A 24,323-nucleotide genomic window follows, 5' to 3' on the forward strand; every position below is an offset into this window, starting at 1 on the left:
TGGGAAGGGGAGGTAGAGGAGAGACAGGAAGGTATAGTTCGAATATATTCAAGGCACAGTTAGATTTTTCATGAGCAAGGGAGTGAAAGGTTATTGAGGGGGAAGAGGAGGTGAGGGGAGAGAGAGGAAAGTAGAGATGAACTATATTCAAGGCACAGTTAGATTTTTCATGGACAAGGGGAGTGAAAGGCTTTTTTTTGGGGGGGGGAAGGGCGGTGAGGGGAGAGACAGGAAAGTAGAGATGAATATATTCAAGGCACAGTTAGATTTATTCATGGACAGGGGAGTGAAAGGTTATTGGGGGGGCAGGGGACGAGGGTAAGAGACAGGGAAGAGGAGTTGAATATATTCAAGGCACAGCTGGATTTATTCATGAGCAAGGGAGTGAAAGGTTATTGGCAGGGGAAGGGGAGGAAGGGAAGAGTCAGGGAAGTGGGGTTGAATATATTCACGGCACAGTTAGATTTATTCATGGTCAAGGGAGTGAAAGGTTATTGGCAGGGAAGGTGAGGTAGGGGAGAGACAGGGAAGTAGAGTGGAATATATTCAGGGCACAGTTAGATTTATTCATGGGCAAGGGAGTGAAAGGTTATTGGGGGGAAGGAGATGTAGGGGAGAGACAGTAAAGTAGATCTGAATATATTCAAGGCACAGTTAGATTTATTCATGGGCAAGGGAGTGAAAGGTTATTGGGGGGAAGGGGAGGTAGTGGAGAGGCAGGAAAGTGGAGTTGAATATATTCAAGGCACAGTTAAATTTATTCATTGGCAAGGGAGTGAAATGTTATTGGGGGGTGAAGGGGAAGTAGAGGAGAGACAGGAAAGTAGAGTTGAATATATTCAAGGCACAGTTAGATTTATTCATGGGCAAGGGAGTGAAAGGTTATTGGCAGGGAAGGGGATTTAGGGGAGAGACAGCAAAGTAGAGTGAAATATATTCAGGCACAGTTAGATTTATTCATGGGCAAGGGTTTGAAAGGTTATTTGGGGGGAAGGGGATGAGGGTCTGAGACAGGAAGGTAGAGTTGAATATATTAAAGGCACAGTTAGATCTGTTCATGGGCAAGGGCGTGAAAAGTTATTGGGGGGCAAGGGGAGGTAGGGGAGAGACATGAAATTAGAGTTGAATATATTCATGACACAGTTACATTTATTCATGGGCAAGGTAGTGAAAGTTATTGGGGAGAAAGTGAAGGTAGGGGAGAGACAGGAAAGTAGAGTTGAATATATACAAGTCACAGTTAGATTTATTCATGGGCAAGGGAGTGAAAATTTATTGGATGGGGAAGGGGAGGTAGAGGAGAGACAGGAAAGTAGAGTCGAATATATTCAAGACACAGTTAGATTTATTCATGGCTAAGGGAGTGAAAGGTTATTGGGAGGGAAGAGGAGGTAGGGGAGAGAGATGAAGGTTTAGTTGAACGTATTCAAGGCACAGTTCGATTTTTCATGAACAAGGGAGTGAAAGGTTATTGGGGGGGGGGGGGGGAAGGGCGGTAGGGTAGAGACAGGAAAGTAGAGATGAATATATTCAATGCACATTTATATTTATACATGGACAAGGGAGTGAAAGGTTATTGGGGGGGCAGGGGACGAGGGGAAGAGACAGGGAAGAGGAGTTGAATATATTCAAGGCACAGTTAGATTTATTCATGGGCAAGGGAGTGAAAGGTTATTGTGGGGGGGAAGTGGAGTTAGGGGAGAGACAGGAAAGTAGAGTTGAATATATTCAAGGCACAGTTAGATTTACTCATGGGCAAAGGAGTGAAAGGTTATTGGGGGGGCAGGGGACGAGGGGAAGAGACAGGGAAGAGGAGTTGAATATATTCAAGGCACAGTTAGATTTATTCATGGGCAAGGGAGTGAAAGGTTATTGTGGGGGGGAAGTGGAGTTAGGGGAGAGACAGGAAAGTAGAGTTGAATATATTCAAGGCCCAGTTAGATTTACTCATGGGCAAAGGAGTGAAAGGTTATTGGGGGGGGCAGGGGACGAGGGGAAGAGACAGGGAAGAGGAGTTGAATATATTCAAGGCACAGTTAGATTTATTCATGGGCAAGGGAGTGAAAGGTTATTGTGGGGGGGAAGTGGAGTTAGGGGAGAGACAGGAAAGTAGAGTTGAATATATTCAAGGCCCAGTTAGATTTATTCATGGGCAAGGGAGTGAGATGTTATTGGGAGGTAAGGAGATGTAGGGGAGAGACAGGAAAGTAGAGTTGAATATATTCAAGGCACACTTAGATTTATTCATGGGCAAGGGAATGAAAGGTTATTGGGGGGAAGGGGATTAAGAGCAGAGACAGGAAAGTAGAGTTGAATATATTCAAGACACAGTTAGATTTATTCATGAGCATGGCATTTAAAGGTTATTGCGGGGGAAGGGGAGGAAGGGAAGAGTCAGGGAAGTGGGGTTGAATATATTCAAGGCACAGTTAGATTTATTCATCGGCAAGGGAGTGAAAGGTTATGGAAAGGGAAGGGGAGGTAGGGGAGAGACAGGAAAGTAGAGTGGAATATATTCAAGGCACAGTTAGATTTATTCATGGGCAAGGGAGTGAAAGGTTACTGGGGGGAAGGGGATGTAGGGGAGATGCAGTAAAGTAGAGCTGAATATATTCAAGGCACAGTTAGATTTATTCATGGGCAAGGGAGTGAGAGGTTATTGGGGGGGAAGTGGAGGAGGTGAGGAGAGAGGAAAGTTGAGCTGAATATATTAAAGGCACAGTTAGATCTTTTCATTGGCAAGGGAGTGAAAAGTTATTGGGGGGCAAGGGGAGGTAGGGGAGAGACAGGAAAGTAGAGTTGAATATATTCAAGACACAGTTAGATTTATTCATGGTCAAGGGAATGAAAGTTATTGGAGAGATAGGGAAGGTAGGGGAGAGAGAGGAAGGTTTAGTTGAATATATTCAAGGCACAGTTCGATTTTTCATGAGCAAGGGAGTGAAAGGTTATTGGGGGGGGGAATGGCGGTAGGCGCGAGACAGGAAAGTAGAGGTGAATATATTCAAGGCACAGTTAGATTTATTCATGGACAGGGGAGTGTAAGGTTATTGGGGGGGAAGGGGACGAGGGGAAGAGACAGGGAAGTGGATTTGAATATATTCAAGGCACAGCTGGATTTATTCATGAGCAAGGGAATAAAAGGTTATTGTGGGGGAAGGGGAGGAAGGGAAGAGTCAGGGATGTGGGGTTGAATATATTAAAGGCACAGTTAGATCTATTCATGGGCAAGGGAGTGAAAAGTTATTGGGGGGCATGGGGAGGTAGGGGAGAGACAGGAATGTAGAGTTGAATATGTTCAAGGCACACTTAGATTTATTCATGGGCGAGGGACTGAAAGGTTATTGGGGGGAAGGGGATGAACGGCAGAGACAGGAAAGTAGAGTTGAATATATTCAAGACACTGTTAGATTTATTCATGGGCAAGGGAGTGAAAGTTTATTGGTGGGGAAGGGGATGTAGGGGAGAGACAGGAAAGTAGAGATGAATATATTCAAGGCACAGTTAGATTTATTCATGGGCAAGGGATTGAAAGGTTATTTGGGGGGAAGGGGATGAGGGTCTGAGACAGGAAGGTAGAGTTGAATATATTCAAGGCACAGTTAGATTTATTCATGGGCAAGGGATTGAAAGTTTATTGGGGGGGGAGGGGAGGAGGTGAAGAGAGAGGAATGTGGAGTTGAATATATTAAAGGCACAGTTAGATCTGTTCATGGGCAAGGGCGTGAAATGTTATTGGGGGGCAAGGGGAGGTAGGGTAGAGACATGAAATTAGAGTTGACTATATTCATGACACAGTTACATTTATTCATGGGCAAGGTAGTGAAAGTTATTGGGGAGAAAGTGAAGGTAGGGGAGAGACAGGAAAGTAGAGTTGAATATATTCAAGGCACAGTTAGATTTATTCATGGGCAAGGGAGTGAAAGGTTATTGGGTGGGAAGGGGAGGTAGGGGAGAGACAGGAAGGTTTAGTTGAATATATTCAAGGCACAGTTAGATTTTTCATGAGCAAGGGAGTGAAAGGTTATTGAGGGGGGAAGGGCGTGAGGGGAGAGACAGGAAAGTAGAGATGAATATATTCAAGGCACAGTTAGATTTATTCATGGACAGGGGAGTGAAAGGTTATTGGGGGGGAAGGGGACGAGGGTAAGAGACAGGGAAGTGGAGTTGAATATATTCAAGGCACAGCTGGATTTATTCATGAGCAAGGGAGTGAAAGGTTATTGGGGGGGAAGGGGAGGAAGGGAAGAGTCAGGGAAGTGGGGTTGAATATATTCACGGCACAGTTAGATTTATTCATGGTCAAGGGAGTGAAAGGTTATTGGCAGGGAAGGTGAGGTAGGGGAGAGACAGGAAAGTAGAGTGGAATATATTCAGGGCACAGTTAGATTTATTCATGGGCAAGGGAGTGAAAGGTTATTGGGGGGAAGGAGATGTAGGGGAGAGACAGTAAAGTAGATCTGAATATATTCAAGGCACAGTTAGATTTATTCATGGGCAAGGGAGTGAAAGGTTATTGGGGGGAAGGGGAGGTAGTGGAGAGGCAGGAAAGTGGAGTTGAATATATTCAAGGCACAGTTAAATTTATTCATTGGCAAGGGAGTGAAATGTTATTGGGGGGTGAAGGGGAAGTAGAGGAGAGACAGGAAAGTAGAGTTGAATATATTCAAGGCACAGTTAGATTTATTCATGGGCAAGGGAGTGAAAGGTTATTGGCAGGGAAGGGGATTTAGGGGAGAGACAGCAAAGTAGAGTGAAATATATTCAGGCACAGTTAGATTTATTCATGGGCAAGGGTTTGAAAGGTTATTTGGGGGGAAGGGGATGAGGGTCTGAGACAGGAAGGTAGAGTTGAATATATTCAAGGCACAGTTAGATTTATTCATGGGCAAGGGATTGAAAGTTTATTGGGGGGGGGGGAGGGGAGGAGGTGAAGAGAGAGGAATGTGGAGTTGAATATATTAAAGGCACAGTTAGATCTGTTCATGGGCAAGGGCGTGAAAAGTTATTAGGTGGCAAGGGGAGGTAGGGGAGAGACATGAAATTAGAGTTGAATATATTCATGACACAGTTACATTTATTCATGGGCAAGGTAGTGAAAGTTATTGGGGAGAAAGTGAAGGTAGGGGAGAGACAGGAAAGTAGAGTTGAATATATTCAAGACACAGTTAGATTTATTCATGGGCAAGGGAGTGAAAATTTATTGGATGGGGAAGGGGAGGTAGAGGAGAGACAGGAAAGTAGAGTCGAATATATTCAAGACACAGTTAGATTTATTCATGGCTAAGGGAGTGAAAGGTTATTGGGAGGGAGGAGGAGGTAGGGGAGAGAGATGAAGGTTTAGTTGAACGTATTCAAGGCACAGTTCGATTTTTCATGAACAAGGGAGTGAAAGGTTATTGGGGGGGGGGGGGGGGAAGGGCGGTAGGGTAGAGACAGGAAAGTAGAGATGAATATATTCAATGCACATTTATATTTATACATGGACAAGGGAGTGAAAGGTTATTGGGGGGGCAGGGGACGAGGGGAAGAGACAGGGAAGAGGAGTTGAATATATTCAAGGCACAGTTAGATTTATTCATGGGCAAGGGAGTGAAAGGTTATTGTGGGGGGGAAGTGGAGTTAGGGGAGAGACAGGAAAGTAGAGTTGAATATATTCAAGGCACAGTTAGATTTACTCATGGGCAAAGGAGTGAAAGGTTATTGGGGGGGCAGGGGACGAGGGGAAGAGACAGGGAAGAGGAGTTGAATATATTCAAGGCACAGTTAGATTTATTCATGGGCAAGGGAGTGAAAGGTTATTGTGGGGGGGAAGTGGAGTTAGGGGAGAGACAGGAAAGTAGAGTTGAATATATTCAAGGCCGAGTTAGATTTACTCATGGGCAAAGGAGTGAAAGGTTATTGGGGGGGGCAGGGGACGAGGGGAAGAGACAGGGAAGAGGAGTTGAATATATTCAAGGCACAGTTAGATTTATTCATGGGCAAGGGAGTGAAAGGTTATTGTGGGGGGGAAGTGGAGTTAGGGGAGAGACAGGAAAGTAGAGTTGAATATATTCAAGGCCCAGTTAGATTTATTCATGGGCAAGGGAGTGAGATGTTATTGGGAGGTAAGGAGATGTAGGGGAGAGACAGGAAAGTAGAGTTGAATATATTCAAGGCACACTTAGATTTATTCATGGGCAAGGGAATGAAAGGTTATTGGGGGGAAGGGGATTAAGAGCAGAGACAGGAAAGTAGAGTTGAATATATTCAAGACACAGTTAGATTTATTCATGAGCATGGCATTTAAAGGTTATTGCGGGGGAAGGGGAGGAAGGGAAGAGTCAGGGAAGTGGGGTTGAATATATTCAAGGCACAGTTAGATTTATTCATCGGCAAGGGAGTGAAAGGTTATGGAAAGGGAAGGGGAGGTAGGGAAAGAGACAGGAAAGTAGAGTGGAATATATTCAAGGCACAGTTAGATTTATTCATGGGCAAGGGAGTGAAAGGTTACTGGGGGGAAGGGGATGTAGGGGAGAGGCAGTAAAGTAGAGCTGAATATATTCAAGGCACAGTTAGATTTATTCATGGGCAAGGGAGTGAGAGGTTATTGGGGGGGAAGTGGAGGAGGTGAGGAGAGAGGAAAGTGGAGCTGAATATATTAAAGGCACAGTTAGATCTTTTCATTGGCAAGGGAGTGAAAAGTTATTGGGGGGCAAGGGGAGGTAGGGGAGAGACAGGAAAGTAGAGTTGAATATATTCAAGACACAGTTAGATTTATTCATGGTCAAGGGAATGAAAGTTATTGGAGAGATAGGGAAGGTAGGGGAGAGAGAGGAAGGTTTAGTTGAATATATTCAAGGCACAGTTCGATTTTTCATGAGCAAGGGAGTGAAAGGTTATTGGGGGGGGGAATGGCAGTAGGCGCGAGACAGGAAAGTAGAGGTGAATATATTCAAGGCACAGTTAGATTTATTCATGGACAGGGGAGTGTAAGGTTATTGGGGGGGAAGGGGACGAGGGGAAGAGACAGGGAAGTGGATTTGAATATATTCAAGGCACAGCTGGATTTATTCATGAGCAAGGGAATAAAAGGTTATTGTGGGGGAAGGGGAGGAAGGGAAGAGTCAGGGATGTGGGGTTGAATATATTAAAGGCACAGTTAGATCTATTCATGGGCAAGGGAGTGAAAAGTTATTGGGGGGCATGGGGAGGTAGGGGAGAGACAGGAATGTAGAGTTGAATATGTTCAAGGCACACTTAGATTTATTCATGGGCGAGGGACTGAAAGGTTATTGGGGGGAAGGGGATGAACGGCAGAGACAGGAAAGTAGAGTTGAATATATTCAAGACACTGTTAGATTTATTCATGGGCAAGGGAGTGAAAGTTTATTGGTGGGGAAGGGGATGTAGGGGAGAGACAGGAAAGTAGAGATGAATATATTCAAGGCACAGTTAGATTTATTCATGGGCAAGGGATTGAAAGGTTATTTGGGGGGAAGGGGATGAGGGTCTGAGACAGGAAGGTAGAGTTGAATATATTCAAGGCACAGTTAGATTTATTCATGGGCAAGGGATTGAAAGTTTATTGGGGGGGGAGGGGAGGAGGTGAAGAGAGAGGAATGTGGAGTTGAATATATTAAAGGCACAGTTAGATCTGTTCATGGGCAAGGGCGTGAAATGTTATTGGGGGGCAAGGGGAGGTAGGGTAGAGACATGAAATTAGAGTTGACTATATTCATGACACAGTTACATTTATTCATGGGCAAGGTAGTGAAAGTTATTGGGGAGAAAGTGAAGGTAGGGGAGAGACAGGAAAGTAGAGTTGAATATATTCAAGGCACAGTTAGATTTATTCATGGGCAAGGGAGTGAAAGGTTATTGGGTGGGAAGGGGAGGTAGGGGAGAGACAGGAAGGTTTAGTTGAATATATTCAAGGCACAGTTCGATTTTTCATGAGCAAGGGAGTGAAAGGTTATTGAGGGGGGAAGGGCGTGAGGGGAGAGACAGGAAAGTAGAGATGAATATATTCAAGGCACAGTTAGATTTATTCATGGACAGGGGAGTGAAAGGTTTTTTTTTGGGGGGGAAGGGCGTGAGGGGAGAGACAGGAAAGTAGAGATGAATATATTCAAGGCACAGTTAGATTTATTCATGGACAGGGGAGTGAAAGGTTATTGGGGGGGAAGGGGACGAGGGTAAGAGACAGGGAAGTGGAGTTGAATATATTCAAGGCACAGCTGGATTTATTCATGAGCAAGGGAGTGAAAGGTTATTGGGGGGGAAGGGGAGGAAGGGAAGAGTCAGGGAAGTGGGGTTGAATATATTCACGGCACAGTTAGATTTATTCATGGGCAAGGGAGTGAAAAGTTATTGGGGGGGAAGTGGAGTTAGGGGAGAGACAGGAAAGTAGAGTTGAATATATTCAAGGCACAGTTAGACTTACTCATGGGCAAGGGAGTGAAAGGTTATTGGTGGGGGGGGGAAGGGGAGGAGGTGAAGATAGAGGAAAGTGGAGTTGAATATTTTCAAGGCACAGTTAGATTTATTCATGGGCAAGGGAGTGAAATATTTTAGGGAGGTAAGGAGAGGTAGGGGAGAGACAGGAAAGTAGAGTTGAATATATTCCAGACACAGTTAGATTCATTCTTGGCCAAGGGAGTGAAAGATTATTGGGGGGTAAGGGGAGGTAGGGGAGAGATAGGAAAGTAGAGTTGAATATATTCAAGACACAGATAGATTTATTCATGGGCAAGGGAGTGAAAGGTTAATGGGGGGAAGGGGATGAGGGGAAGAGACAGGAAAGTAGAGTTCAATATATTCAAGGCACCGTTAGATTTATTCATGGGCAAGGGAGTGAAAGATTAATGGGGGGAAGGGGAGTTAGGAGAATGACAGGAAAGTAGAGTGAAATATATTCAAGGCACAGTTATATTTATTCATGGGCAAGGGTTTGAAAGGTTATTGGGGGTAAGGACAGCTAGGGGAGGGACACGAAAGTAGAGTTGGATTTATTCAAGACACAGTTAGATTTAATCATGGGCAAGGCAGTAAAAGGTTATTGAGGGGAAGGCGAGGAGGGGCAGAGACAGGAAAATAGAGTTGAATATATTCAAGGCAGTTAGATTTAATCATGGGTAAGGGAGTGAAAGGTTATTGGGGGGAAGGGGAGGTAGGGGAGAGACAGGAATGTAGAGTTGAATATATTCAAGGCACAGTTAGATTTATTCATGTGCAAGCGAGTGAGTGGTTATTGGGGGGAAGGGGAGGAAGGGAAGAGACAGGAAAGTAGAGTTGTATATATTCAAGGCACAATTAGATTTATTCATGGGCAAGGGAATAAAAGGTTATTGGGGGGAAGGGGGCTGTAGGGGAGAGACAGGAAAGTAGAGTTGAATATATTCAAGACACAGTTAGATTTATTCATGGGCAAGGGAGTGAAAGGTTATTGGGGGGGAAGGGGTGTAGGGATGAGACAGGAAAGTAGAGTTGCAACCAGGACCAGATCAACCAGGGTCTTATTGATTGGCAGAGCAGTCTCCTAGGGCCGAATGGCCTCCTCCAGCTGCTGCATGTTCCTATGTTCATTTCCAGCTCTGTAAACTACGAGAGTGAGATTCAGTAACTCGTACGCACTCATCACGCGTATTCGTAAAGGGCTGCTGGAGGTGAACGCCATCCATTTTCTGGCCACGTTGATTTGGTACGTGCAGGTATAACTCCCGTCGGCGTGGGCGTTGACATTGTTGAATGGGAAAGACGCAACCCGCATGCCTGACGAGAGCTCCCGCTCTGCAATGACCGTCCCAGCTTTCAGCACTTGAAATCGCCCCCCACTGTAGCCTTGCGGTGATGTACAAATGACCCTGAAGGAGCTCCCTGTCACATGCCTGGAATAGTCTGGCTGCTGAGAGATGGATGGCCGGAGCTTGGGATCTGAAATGAGATACGACATTAAAGGTTATCTTTGGCTCAGAATCTCTAGTGCTGGCGCCTCATAGATCGTTTTACGTGTTACCCAGTCCTATTTTCCCACCTACTTTGCAATTTGCAAATAGTCCATGCCTTTTTTTTTTGTAGTGCAATGCGTTAACATCAAAGTTTTTTTTTTCAGTTGAGAGAAAGATATTACACTCAGAGGAATGTATTTTTGTTGTGAACAGGTCACATTTCAAAGCCTTGAATGGAAATTGGTAAATACACCAGTGAGATTCACACTCAGGATCTTTGGTTTACTAGACAGTTGTTGGAACTGCTTTATTCAAAGCATCCACATAAACGCCAGCACACCAACTGTCTTCCCAAGCACTTGCTCCACTGCATGCCTAGAGACTCATGGACTGGGGCTCCCAGATCTCTCAGTGCCATGCAGTCGGCAGTCTTTCTCCATTGGACCAGTGAAAGTCCAGGCTCATGAGAGTTTCCTCGCTAATACATCATCACCATCATACACACGTAAGGCATCACTGGCCGGCCCATAATATGCTGGCAGTCTCCAACAAGCCCCTTGAGAAAGCGGCGGTGAAGCCGCCCTCTGAAAATGGGTGAGTCCTGCGCAGGGGGAGGCCACTCGGCCCATCGAGCCTGCTCGCACCGTTGAATAAGGCCGCGGCTGAACCTGATTGTTAACCCCAGCCCCACACAGTCAGGCATGGCTCTTCGGTTCCCTCACTCTGGCCCAATGCGCCTCCGCCTTTGCCACTCCACTATAGCCGCGTCCCCGCTGCAGTCCTCAAAAAAAAAAGATCCACCCGTCAATGTTGTTCCACCGAATCAGTTCCTTAGAGAAGGAATGGGCCCATTCAGCCTGGCCCGCTTTCTCTGCTATTGGAGACAGTCATGGCTGATCTGGTCGTGGTCTCAGCTCTGCTTTCCTGGTTGCCCGAGCCCAGTCCGACCCGCCCCACCCCCCACCACCCAACCCCCTCCTCCATCCCCCACAGCACCCCGACACCCCATAACCCTTAACCCTCTTTGCCTGTCAAATATCTGTCCAATCCTGCTCTCCGACGAAGGGAATTCCACACCCTAACGACCCTCTGAGAGGGGAGAAAAATTTTCTCATCTCCAATTCATCCTTAAGCTGTGCCCCTTAGTTCCAAACTCCCAAACCCACGCAGCATCCACCCTGTCGATTCCCCTCAGGATCTCCTATGTTTCAGTAAGGTCACCTCTCGTTCTACCAAGCTGCAGTGGACACAGGCCCAAACTGTCCAAGCTTTTCTCATAAGGGTAACACCTAACCCCTCCCCCCGACCTCATTCCAGGAATAAGTATTGTGAACCTCCTCTTAACTCATTCCGAAGCAACCAGCCTTTCACTTTACTTTCTTTAACGTCCAATAGGGGACCAAATTCTGAGCGATGACCCTTACCTGGGCTGCAAGTCACACCCGCATCTTCGTCGTGAGCGCAGTTCTGCTTCCCCCAGCCCGTGAAGCGACAGGACCGCAGGTTAGTCTCCGCCCCCGTGCACCCAACTTCATCCATCCAGATCTTCCCGGTGCCTCGCCCGAATTGAGCGTTGGAGTGCGCAGTTACGGCAGGACCACAGCGCAGCTCCTTGCAGACGACTCTAGCGTCCAAAATGCCCCAGTTGTCGTCACACACCGTGCCCCACTGCCGGTTGTGGTAGACTTCCACTCTCCCCGAGCAACGCCCAATACCATTCACCAGTCTCACCGTCAACCCTGAAAGGGGTGGGGGGGGGTTGTGGAGACATTAAGACATTATATCTGATCTACATGACAGCAGTGCTTACAGTTAGTGCTTCAGTTCCCCTTTGTGCCTATTGATTAACAAACATCAGTGAAGCCATGGTTTCTCAGTAATGAAGTGGCCACTTTAATTCATGAGACCTGCCCGATAGGTGTTACTTGAGACGCGGTAAGAGGTAGAATGTTTAATCAACCCACATGGTTGGCCTATACACTATGAAATGGCAGATGAGGAGAGTTTGAGTCAGGTAGAAGTCGCTGGAGTTCAGAAGAATTGGGGGGGGATCTCATAGAAACCTGTAAACTTCTAACATGACTAGGCAGGGCAGATGCAGGAAGGATGTTCCCGATGGTGGGGGGAGTCCAGAACCAGGGGGTCACAGTCTGAGGATATGGGGTAGACCACTTAGGACTGAGATGAGGAGAAATGTCTTCACCCAGAGAGTGGTGAGACTGTGGAATTCGCTACCACAGAAAGTAGTTGAGACCAAACCATTGTATGTTTTCAAGAAGGAGTTAGTTATAGTTCTTGGGGTGAAAGAGATCAAAGGGTATGGGGAGGAAGCGGGAGCAGGCTATTGAGTTGGATGATCAGCCATGATCATAATCAATGGCGGAGTAGGCTGGAAGAGCCGAATGGCCTACTTATGCTCCTATTTTTTTATGTTTCTACGTTTCTATAATTACTTCTCACTTCATGGACTTGCTCTGAGAGGGCTTTGGTGCCCATGGACATCTGTGCCCCAAAGTCATGGCTGCCCTTCGTTGGTGCCACATTCATTAACTCTTTTTTTTAAAGAAAATGATCTTCCCTTGTCTCACTTGATCATTTTCTGCCATCTCTCCTAATCATCACCGTATCAATTTCGGGGTTTATCGAACCCTCCATCTAAAAGGAGGGGGTAGAAGCTGATTCAATCAGTCATTAGCAGTTGGGAGTTGGATGGGTTCCTTTATGATGACGGATTTACAGGTAAGGTGTAGAGATGCCGAAAATAACGTGACTGCCCATTGCAAACACTCAACCAGCGCTGCAAGTGTCTCCGATTTTGTGAGTCTACACCCCGGAATTAAATCGGACCTTCATCCTTGTTTAATTTTTATTTAAATACCTTCCAACCCTTCAACGGACGTGAGCGCCTTGGGGAAGTCCAGCGTTGGTTACCCATCCCCAAAATTGGCCTTGAAATGAACGATGCAGAAAGGGTTCAAGAATTAATCGTGTTGCTCTGAGTCTAGAATCACATCTAGGCCAGACTGATGAAGGCAGCAGATTTCCCACCCAAAATGATGGATTTATTTTTGTTTGGTTTACACCTGTTGGTCATTACATGGTCACCATCGTTGTCGCTGGTTTAATATTCCAGGTTAATCAATTGAATTGCAAATATTGTAGCGGTATTTTAGCCTATGCCCAGTGGGCATTACACTATTTCGCCATTTCTACATCATGAATTTTCATTATATGCCCAATTGTCTCTTCCTGACCTTGGTCAGTAGAGGTCTTTTCGCCTCAGGTTGTACTAGCACCTCTTCATTGGCAGTGTGGTGTCTCCATAGCATCCTCATTGTCCCCCCTCAAGAACCATAAATCTGGACCCTCCATCCTTCTCTGCATGGCGTCCCGGATTGTCCAGCACTCGCTTCCCTCTGTCGAAATTAGTGCGATGCAGCAACCCAGGATTGAGAATCACAAGCACGCAACAGTGATCCGAGTTCACCCAGCCTACCATAGCACCTACATCTTTGAGTGGGTGGTTGAACACCCCTAGTCTTCTCCTGTAAATCCCGGGAAATAACATAGGCAGTGTGGTGGATTATATCCGGAAGATAGATTTAGGGAGTCACTAGATGATTATTATTTTTTTATTCGTTCATGGGATGTTAGGCGCCGATGGCTAGGCAAGCGTTTATTGCCCATCCCTAATTGCCCTAGACCTTGTTCGGAGGGCATTTTTTTTTAAAGAGTCAACCACATTGCTGTGGGTCTGGAGTCACGTGTAGGCCAGACCGGTTAAGGATGGCAGATTTCCTTCGCTAAAGGCAGGAAGGAAAGTGAACCAAATTGGGTTTTTAGAACACTCGACAGTGGTTTCATGGACGCCACCAGACTGTTCATTCCAGTTTATTTTTAACTGAACTCAGATTTCCATGGTGGGATTTGAACCCAGGTCCCCAGGGCGTTGCAAACAAAAACAGAAAATGCTGGAAAAACTCAACAGGTCTCAACAGCATCTGTGGAGAGAGAAACGGAGTCGACGTTTCGAGTCTGTGTGACTCTTCATCCGCTCCGAGAAGATTCATACTGACTCGAAACGTTAACTGTCTTTCTCTCCACAGACGCGGTCAGAGCTGCTGAGGTTTTTTCCAGCATGTTTTATGTTTGTGTTTCTTGTTTCCATAGAACCACAGTACACTACAGCACAGAGAAAAGGCCACTTGGCCCTTCTAGCCTGTGCCGAAATATTATTCCGCTAGTCCCATTGGCCTGCACCCAGTCCATAACCCTCCAGACCTCTCCCATCCAAGTATCTATCCAGTTGATTCTTAAAACTTAAGAGTGAGCCCGCATTTACCACGTCAGATGGTAGCTTGTTCCACACTCTCACCGCTCTCTCTGAGTGAAGAAGTTCCCCCTAATGTTCCCCCTAAACCTTTCCCCTTTCACCCTAAAGCCATGTCCTCTCGTGTTTATCTCTCCTAATCTCAGTAGAAAAGAGCCTACTCGCATTTACTCTGTCTATACCCCTCATAATTTTGTAAACTTCCATCAAATCTCCCCTCATTCTTCTACCCTCCAAGGAATAAAGTCCTAACCTGTTTAATCTTTCCCTGTAACTCAACTCCTTAAGACCCGGTAACATCCTAGTAAATCTTCTCTTCCATCCTCAGTATTTTGCTTTTATCCCCAGAACATTACCCTGGGCCTCTGTATTACCAGTCCAATGGCAAATGCCTCTAGTCCATCATTAATTAAAGAGGATGTGTTCAAATCCAGCAACACCCCCAGTGCCCTAAACCTGGAATGATAAACCGAGTGATGGTGTGACCGTGAACCCATAACTGACTGTCGGCGAGAATGGAGTAACATCTGGCCCATCTATGCCTCCTCACCTGACCTGGCCTGGTCTATGTGTGACTCCACGCCCACCGCAAAGCAGGCTGACTCTCAAAATTGCCCCTCTCAAGTCGCCATTCAGTTCAGGGACAATTAGGGACGCTAGCCCACCAGCCATGAAAGAATAAAGCCAGTGAGGCGGGGAGGCATTACGGTGCATCCTTCATGGATGCGGTGATTGGATGTAGATGTGCCCTGTCCACATGGTACAGTCACCACCTCACAGTGACTAGGACAAACATCGTGGCGAAGGATGGTGCTCGTACGGCGAGAGAAAAGTCCCAAAATCGTTGGCAGAGGAGAATCAGAACCTGAGCCAGGATTCAGAACGAAAATCAATAAACGTGGAGAAGCAACTCTCAGAAGAATAGATGAAAATAGTTTGTCAATGACTATTTTTATACCTGTCACTGCAAACTGCGATGTGTTTAACTCATGGCGCAAAAAAAAGCAAAACGCAATTTAGAATTAACTTTTCTACAACTAAATATATATAAAGCTTATGTAACATATATGATTTAATATATGATTGTAATATGGATACTGACCTTGGGAGCGAACCTGCCGTGAAACACCCAGGAAGACTGAAACAAAGCACACAAGAAAAAAAACACAACACAATTAGATCTCCTGGTGACATTGGCTTGACTTTGCCTGCCAACGGCGTGCATTTGTGTGGCGCCTACACCGTCGCCACGGCCAGTGAGAAAGGACTGCGCCAGTGGAGAGGGTTAAAGAGGGAATCCTGGAGCTCTGGGTTGGGCCTAGGTGGAAGAATGGTGGCCGATGCTGGACATGTGGAAATCCGGGATGAAGAAACGATTTGAATTGGCAGAGCCTGGCCATGGGGATTGGATTTTAATACGAATTGAGGAATTATAAATTAGGGGCTGGATTGGTCATTTAGCGCAGGTCCCATGGCCACAATACGCAATTATTAATATTCAAGACATTTATACATATCGTAAGCATTCCAACATCTCACCAACCAGATCAATGGGTTGGAGAAATGGGGACTATGTTTTTTTTTTGATTATTCATTCACAGGATGTGGGCTTCGCTGGCTAGGCCAGCATTTATGGCCCATTTCTAATCGCCCTTGAGAAGTGGTGGTGAGCTGCCCCTTGAACCACTGCAGTCTATCCCTAGTTACCCTTTGAGAAGGTGGTGGGTGAGCTGCCTTCTTGAACCGCTGCAGTCCCTGTGGTGTAGGTACACCCACAGTGCTGTTAGGGAGGGAGTTCCAGGGTTTTGTCCCTGTGGTGTCGGTGCACCCACAGAGCTGTTAGGGAGGGAGTTCCAGGATTTTGTCCCTGTGGTGTAGGTACACCCACAGTGCTGTTAGGGAGGGAGTTCCAGGATTTTGTCCCTGTGGTGTAGGTACACCCACAGTGCTGTTAGGGAGGGAGTTCCAGGATTTTGTCCCTGTGGTGTAGGTGCACCCACAGCGCTGTTAGGGAGGGAGTTCCAGGATTTTGTCCCTGTAGTGTAGGTGCACCCACAGCGCTGTTAGGGAGGGAGTTCCAAGATTTTGTCCCTGTAGTGTAGGTACACCCACAGCGCTGTTAGGGAGGGAGTTCCAGGATTTTGTCCCTGTGGTGTAGGTACACCCACAGTGCTGTTAGGGAGGGAGTTCCAGGATTTTGTCCCTGTGGTGTAGGTACACCCACAGTGCTGTTAGGGAGGGAGTGAAGGAACAGCCGATGCATTCCAAGTCAGGATGGTGAGTGGCTTGGAGGGGAACTTCCAGGCGGTGGTGTTCCCATGTGTCTCCTGTCTTGCTCATTTGGATGGTAGTGGTCGTAGGTTTGGAAGATGCTGTCGAAGGAGCCTTGGTGAATTCTTACAGTGCATCTTGCAGATGGTAGACACACTGCTGCTACTGTGCGTCAATGGTGGAGGGAGTGAATGTTTGTGGATGGGGTGCCAATCAAATGGGGCTGCTTTGTCCTGGATGGTGTCGAGCTTCTTGAGTGTTGTGGGAGCTGCACTCATCCAGACAAGTGGGGAGTATCCCATCACACTCCTGACTTGTGCCTTGTAGATGGTGGACAGGCTTTGGGGAGTCAGGAGGTGAGTTACTCTCTGCTGGATTCCCAGCCTCTGACCTGCTCTTGTAGCTGCAATATTTATATGGCTGGTCCCAGTTCAGTTTCTGGTCAATGCTTGGAGCCAGGAAGGTTAATAAGGGATTTGATAGAGGTATTCAAATCATAAGAGGTCTGGATGGACTAGATAGGGAGAAATTGTTCCCAATAGTAAAAGGATCGAGAAGAAGAAGGCACAGATTTATAGTAATTAGCAAAATAAGCAAATGTGATGTGAAAAGAAGCATTTTTCAGGCAGAGGGTTGAGAGCGTCTGGAATTCACTGCCAGAGTGTCTGGTGGAGGCAGGTGCAACTGAAGCATTCAAAAGGGAATACGACTGTAATCTGAAAGGGGAGATTGTGCAGGGTTACGGGGAGAGGGTGGAGGAATGGCGCTAGGTGAGTTGGTCATTCCGACAGCCAGTCAATGCCACGGACCCCAATGGCCTCCTCTTGCCCCATCCCAATTCTGAGATCCTGAGATAAAGCAGCAATAATAAAATGTGAATGAACTATGTGTTTAGATATTCATTAAAATATCGTATCTCTCTACATGTATAGTCAAAGATTCATCCTCTATGAATTTGGAATTGGGTGGTAGTGTAGGAGAAATATGCAGAGATATGGAAGCTATTCGGTTAATTGTATAATTTATTCCAATGTGGCGAAACAATTAATGATAATGCAATCGACTTTGCCTTTGATTCTGCACTTTCCACAGTTGTCTAGCCAAATTTCTTTTGACAGTTACCACGGAATTAGCTTGCACAACATTGTCAATTTACACTCCATATCACAACAAATCACGGCGTGGAAACTAAATGCTTCCTCCTGTCCACTCTGGTCCTTTCTACAATCTGGGTTCTTTCTTTAATAAAGCTGGATGCCACCCGTAATATAGTCTCCCGATTCAATCTGGGAATAGCATCCATCATTTGAACACCTCTGTCCTATCTCCAATAGACTTCACTGCTCTGCAGATAAGCTAATCTTTTTCCAGTCTTGCCATGTCAATGAATTTCGCCAAGGTTGCTGCCGGTGTAGTGAGTGCCTTTTGCATCTTACCCGAGGCATTGACATCCTTCCTAGAATGTGGTGACTAAAACTGAATGTAACGGCATGAATTATGACAAACCATGGTTTCATGGATGCGCAGACCAGGATAAAGGGTCTGTGTTCCATGTAGAAACTGGCGGGATAAGCGGAATGAGGAATGAGTCTTCACAGAGGGATTTTCAGCACCTGAGCTCCAAGTTTAAACCGAGAATCTCAAAACAATAAAGAGGACTTGTCCTTTTGTTGACAGGAACATCGGGACATAAGAGCAGGATGCATCATTCTACGACACTACTGCCCAATGCCAAGTACATAGAAGATATCACTTTGACCATACATGTACAGAGTTACAATATTAAAATGAATATCTAAACATATAGTTCATTCGCATGTAATTATTGCTGCTTTATCCCAGATCACTCCATTCGGCCCATCGAGACTGCCCCGCCAGGCAAACACATCATGTGCCATTGATCCCCACTATCTCCATGTCCCTTGATGCCACCAGCATCCAAATCTCTATCGGTTTCGGTCTTGAAATGCACAATTATTGAGTTCCCACTGGGTAGAGAATTCCCAAGTTTCTCCCCCCCCCCCCCGAGTGAAGAAATTCCTCCTCACCTCAGTCTTTAATATCCTGCCCCTTATTCTGGAACTGTGCCCCCTGGTTCTAGACTCACAACCCAATGAGGAATATCCTATTTATGTCCACCCTGTCATGCCCTGTAAGAAGGTGTAAGCTTGAATGGATTGGCTTTTCATCCTGCAAAACCCAAAAGATTACTGGTCCAGTTTCCTCAATCTCTCCTCCGGACACAATACCACCATCCCAGGAATGAGTTTGATGAATATCTGTTGCGCTCCCTCTCTGGCAAGAATTTCATTGCTTAGATAAGGAGACTCAAGCAGGGCACAATATCCCAGACGCAGTCCCACCCAGGCTCTAAGCAATTGCAACAATACATCTTCAGCCCCCTGCTCAAATCCTGTAACAACGAAGGCCAACATACCATTTGCCATTTTCTTGAGCCGTCTGCCAATAAGCGTGGGGGAAACACAACATAGAAGCTAAATTCGTGGCTTAAATGGCACTTTTGGTGCCAGAGTTCCACTGTCTGAACCAGTAGCACCGCCGCAGTGGAAAGGTAAAGTAGTTTATTTTCTTCCCCTTGGGATGGTGTCCGCTTGAACTGACCTAGGACCAGTATCTCGGCAAATGGAATATTTAGGGCCGCATTGAAATCTTAAAATGAGGCCCTTGTGGGTACAGCGGGTGCCTGTGACTCTGAATCAGGCAGTCCAGGTTTGAGACTGACTCCTGAACTTAATCGTGCTCTGACCACAGCCAGTGTTAATTCCTGCACAAGTCAAATCTCAGAGGGGAACTTGGTTTTTGGGCCACAACTTTTTGCTTTGCATTCTAATAATGAGAGGAAGGCTTACCAATCACAGCAGCAAGAGGTCCAGTAACACTTCTGGAGTTTTCAAAATTAAAAGTAAAAATTTCATGGAGAGAAAAAAAGTAAATGGAAATGGAAAGGTACAAGATTACAGTTGCACAATTAAGGTTAATCTTACAATACATTCTATCAAAACATTCTACTTGGTCGAACCCATAAGTACAGCCTTTCCAGGCAACACTCTCCTAGAGATATTTCAATACTAAATCCAGTCATATCACACAAGGCGGACAGCTGTACGTTCAAGAAAGGTGTACTGCATGACCTCTTCCACTTTGCTGTGAAATAAAATCGCTAGCTGCCACCCAAAACATCTCAACAGCTCACACAGCTCCATTTGACCCCCAGCCATTTCCACATTAACGGTTCGACAGCTATACCCCTCAATAGCTATCTCTCGCTCCCCCATACCTCAACAGCTACCCACAGTAACACTAACGTAGTTTCCTTTCGCTTTCAACTTAGTCCCATCCTTCTCAAACCTCTTTCAAACTCAAAACCTTCCAAATATAAGATCATCCATATTTCCATCTAGTCTTTACTTTTGGGTCAAAAAATTATTACATCCCCGTTAGTATTCAGTTATGGACTCCATGCAGTTTGCAAACATTTCCTTTAGTACTTCTGATTCTCCTTTAGAATTCAAACAACCGGTCAACTTATCAAAAAAATGCTAGATTTAACATATTTACCTTCACCGCCAACTCAATACCAATGGCCTTTCATGTTTCCAAAGGCCCACACAGCCTGACCCCTATCAACATCTTCCCAGCCCAATTAAATCGCGCACAGCCGCAGACACCCGGACTTATTTCGAGAATAACACAATACCACCCCCCCCCCCCCCAACCCCCCACCCCCCAAATATTGAAACCAAACACTCATTCTCACAATGGCCTAGGGAATGCGTGTCCATAACGCGACCAAGCAGGTTGAGGGCCAACCTGTCAGTGATAGCACAGGTTCTTGGTCAGTCAAGTGGTGGGCGATTGAGTCCTCGCTATCCATTGCTCCAGCGTGCATATGAATTGCACTTTCCCAAAGCTAACGGGTCTCCTGACTAAAACGCAACAGGGTTTCAAACAGATAAAGGCAGGAGAGTTCAGGAAGTGGTAAATCCAAACTGAGCAAGAACAATATCAAAACACCAGAGCAGCCTTGTTGGAGGAACTAAGCCAAGTGGGTCAGGAGCTATAAAGGTTAATGTAATAGGGCATTAGCAACTAAAGTGACAAAAAAAAAATAAAAATAGCGAAAAAATAATGTCAGAACTGAAGGCGATCGACCTGAATGTGCATAGTATTTTCAACAAATTCATGGATAGGTGTTTGTGTCTTAGCAATGGCGCTGTATGTGCACATGCTTTAGGAACGCGAGCTCAAATCCCTTTCACCACTGGTAACGAGCGGACTATAAACTCAATGAATTAAAACAAAAATCTGGGATTGAAAACCTTACCTCCATATAGGATAACCATGAATCTATCATCAACTGTCGCCACAAAACACCCTAGGTGAGCAAGACCGGCCATCCTTAGCTGGTCTGGCCAATGTGTGACCCCATCGCCGACAGCAATGTGCTTGATTCTTAAATGACCTCTGAACTGGCACAACAAGCCACTCAGTTCAAGGGCAATTGGAGATGGGCAACAAATGCGGGCCTTGCCTGTGACGCTCACATCCCATGAATTAAACCAAACACACAAATGAACGAACGGCACAGCTAGAAGTCAGATGTCTGTCTTAATAGTCATCGTGGAGAAACGCTTGCAAAGTGACCAGAGCTGATAAACTAAATGTTCCAGGATATTTAAGCTTTAGAAGACTTGGGAGACAATGGAAAATGATGCTGATAAACATTAAAAAGTGTTAGGATCGAGGGAGTAGATTAAGGTACAAAAATATATTGGCTCAGGATACAAAGTAGAATTGGTTTGGTGGCAAACCGGACGCAGAAAACATTAGCCTTAGTGGTTTTATAGTCCACCTAACAATACTTCCAGTGCCGGCCAGATTGTAACCGCAGAATTAAAGGTCATACAATACTCATGAGAGGTCTATCACCTTAATACAGGAAGGGCAGACGCAAATCGCACTGATAATGTGGAGGGCGAGTTGAAGGGATATATGGAAACAAGTTTTGTTTTAGATGAATAATCGAGTAAAAGACCGACCGATCCGGATATTGTTCACCCAGTACAGTTCATTGAGTACGGTTTACGCAAAAAAAAACCTGATAGTTGAAAAAGAGCCTCTGTGTAAGAGTAATTTTAACGCGATGGCAGTTTATGTTGAGTTTGGAAGCGCTTTAGGTAAACCCGAACCTGAGGTCTTACATCAACACAATTTTATCTATCGACCTGTAAGTTGCACGATGGCCATAATGGATTAGGAGCATTCCTGGATATAACGGTACTCAACCAAGGGATAGCATTGGAAGATTAGAATCAGAATTTGAACCAATTGTGCGTGAAGACCCCCCCCCCCACCCCAAAAAAAGAGGCCTAAAAAGATGGCCCAAACGTGGCGAGCAAGTGGAATTAAAGATAACTTGAGAACAAAGGAAGGCACCTAGCAATGTGCCCAGAAGAGAGGTAAAGGCTGAAAGCTGGGGAGGATGTAATATTTCATCACAAAAGGGGGCGGGGTGACGCCATGAAATTCAAAAAGGAACAAGAGTGAATGGACCTGGGTGAATGGAAATTAAATCGTTGCAACTGCGGCTATTTTTGAGGCTGAACAATTCATTCGGGGGGTGGGGGGGTAGAAAAAAAGAGGAATTGGGGGCGTAGAGAGGGGTGAAGAAACGTGGGGAGTCATTGAAAGCAAAGAGATGGAATTGGAGACATGGATGGACAGGACTGGAAGTGACCTTGGTCCTGAGCCCGTGCACCGGGGGCTTTCGTGGCTGCCAAGGTGGTGGATGCCTTGGTCTTGCTATTGCAAAATTCCTTGGATTCTGCAACAACTCCCAAGGATCGAATGGTATCAAACGCCAGCCCACTGTATAAGGAAGTAGACACAGAGAGAGAGAGAATGGGGAGCATAGAACAGGTAACTCGACACCAGGGTTCGGAGTAGGGGAAACCATTATGCGGGCCGCGTGTAACAGGTACGTAGACACATTGTATGAGTTTAAGGATTCCATATGGACACATGGAAGAGAATTAGTGAGGGAAAATAAATAAATACCGTCAGACTTGTTATACATTATTTAATAAATTCCCAGCACAGTATGTCATTTCAAAATGCTTCAGGGACAACTTATTACCACTTGTCTTATTATATTAAGAAAATATTAGTGAATTCTTGTTTTTTTTGTGTGTTTGAAAGTACTCACCAATCACGAGCAGCAAGCAGAAGTGACTCATGTTCTCCTGACTATAGCTCGGCCACTTTCCGAAATGCCAGCCCAGCTTGATCTCAGTTGTTTATAGCGATCTGCAATGCAGAAAGGGGAACTGTCCGAGCGTGAGTAAGGGTTCTTCCGAATTGAGAAAGTAGGAACGTCTTGTGATCGAGAGTTAACTCGAAGCTTTTGCAAGACTTTCACTTTTGCAAGCAACAAAGATTCACATCTACGAACATCAGTAGCCTTTGTCACTATGAGAAGTGCTCTTGGCACATCCCTATCCACATCTAATATGTACTTATTTAATACTTAATCTATTTTTTATTTTGCGTTCATATCCATTCCAATATCGGAATCTACAAATAGATCAACCAATAATTGTGTAGAACAATGGAACCTTTCCATTTAATGAGGCTATTCATTCGGTTTTATGCCGAAGAATTATTTAATAGCAAGGGCTATTGAATTAATAACACTGCCCTAACCTTTCCACAGAAACATTCATGTATTTCCTCTTCACTTATATAGCCCAATTGCAATTTGAAAGATAACTATCAGGTTATGTATTTCAGGTCATACAAACTCGCAGCAGAGCCAAAGGTGTGTGGTTGTCTCTCCTATAGCTCTTGTTTCAATCCTTTCAAAGGTGCGTACTTTGAACCTATACATGTATAATACATAATCAAACACTTGTACCTCAGTTGACATGATATGAGAATATTGGCGCATTAGACCATAAGACCATAAGACCATAGGAGCAGAAATGAGGCCATTCGGCCCATCGAGTCTGCCCCGCCATTCAATCATGGATGATAAGTTTCACAACCCCATTCTCCCGCCTTCTCCCCTGTAACCTTTGATCCCCTTACCAGTCAAGAACCCATCCATCTCGGCCTTAAATACATTCAATGACCTGGCCTCCACAGCCTTCTGTGACAATGAATTGGGTGGAATAGTGGGAGGATGTTGCCTCTTGAGTGGACAACTAGATCAGTTAGGCCCAGAACTGTGCAGTCACACTAATTTTGAAAGGGTTTCACGTTGATGTGGCATATGAAGCGCCTCTGAAGATAACTGCGGATGCATGAGGTTTTCAAAGTGCCCGGATGCAGGTTACTTTTCGTGGGCTATTGAAACAGCTGACCTGCTGGTTAGAATCCCATTATTCGTCACGATCGATTAGGAGCACAGGGTTCAGGGCCAGGAGTAGGCCATTGGAGCCTGCTCCCCACCAGTCGTTAAAGTCATGGCTGACCTGGTTATGGTCTCAGCTCCGCCCTCCTGTCTGCTTCCCATACCTCTTGGCTCCCTTGTCGATCTAACTCAAGGATGAGTGGCATTAAAGGGCCAGCCTCCATCACCTAATGGGGAAGAGAATTCCACAACTAGAATGACCCAATAAGAGAGGAAAAATAGCCTCATCTCCAGCCTCAAAAGGGTGCCCTCTTACACTTAAACTATGTTCCCATTTCTAGTTTCCTACTCAAGAGGAAATATCCTCCCCGTATCCACCCAATTCAGCCCCTCAAGAATTTGCAGTAAGATCACCTCTCCC

This window comes from Carcharodon carcharias (assembly GCF_017639515.1).
Source record: "Carcharodon carcharias isolate sCarCar2 chromosome 39 unlocalized genomic scaffold, sCarCar2.pri SUPER_39_unloc_1, whole genome shotgun sequence".
Lineage (NCBI taxonomy): Eukaryota > Metazoa > Chordata > Chondrichthyes > Lamniformes > Lamnidae > Carcharodon > Carcharodon carcharias.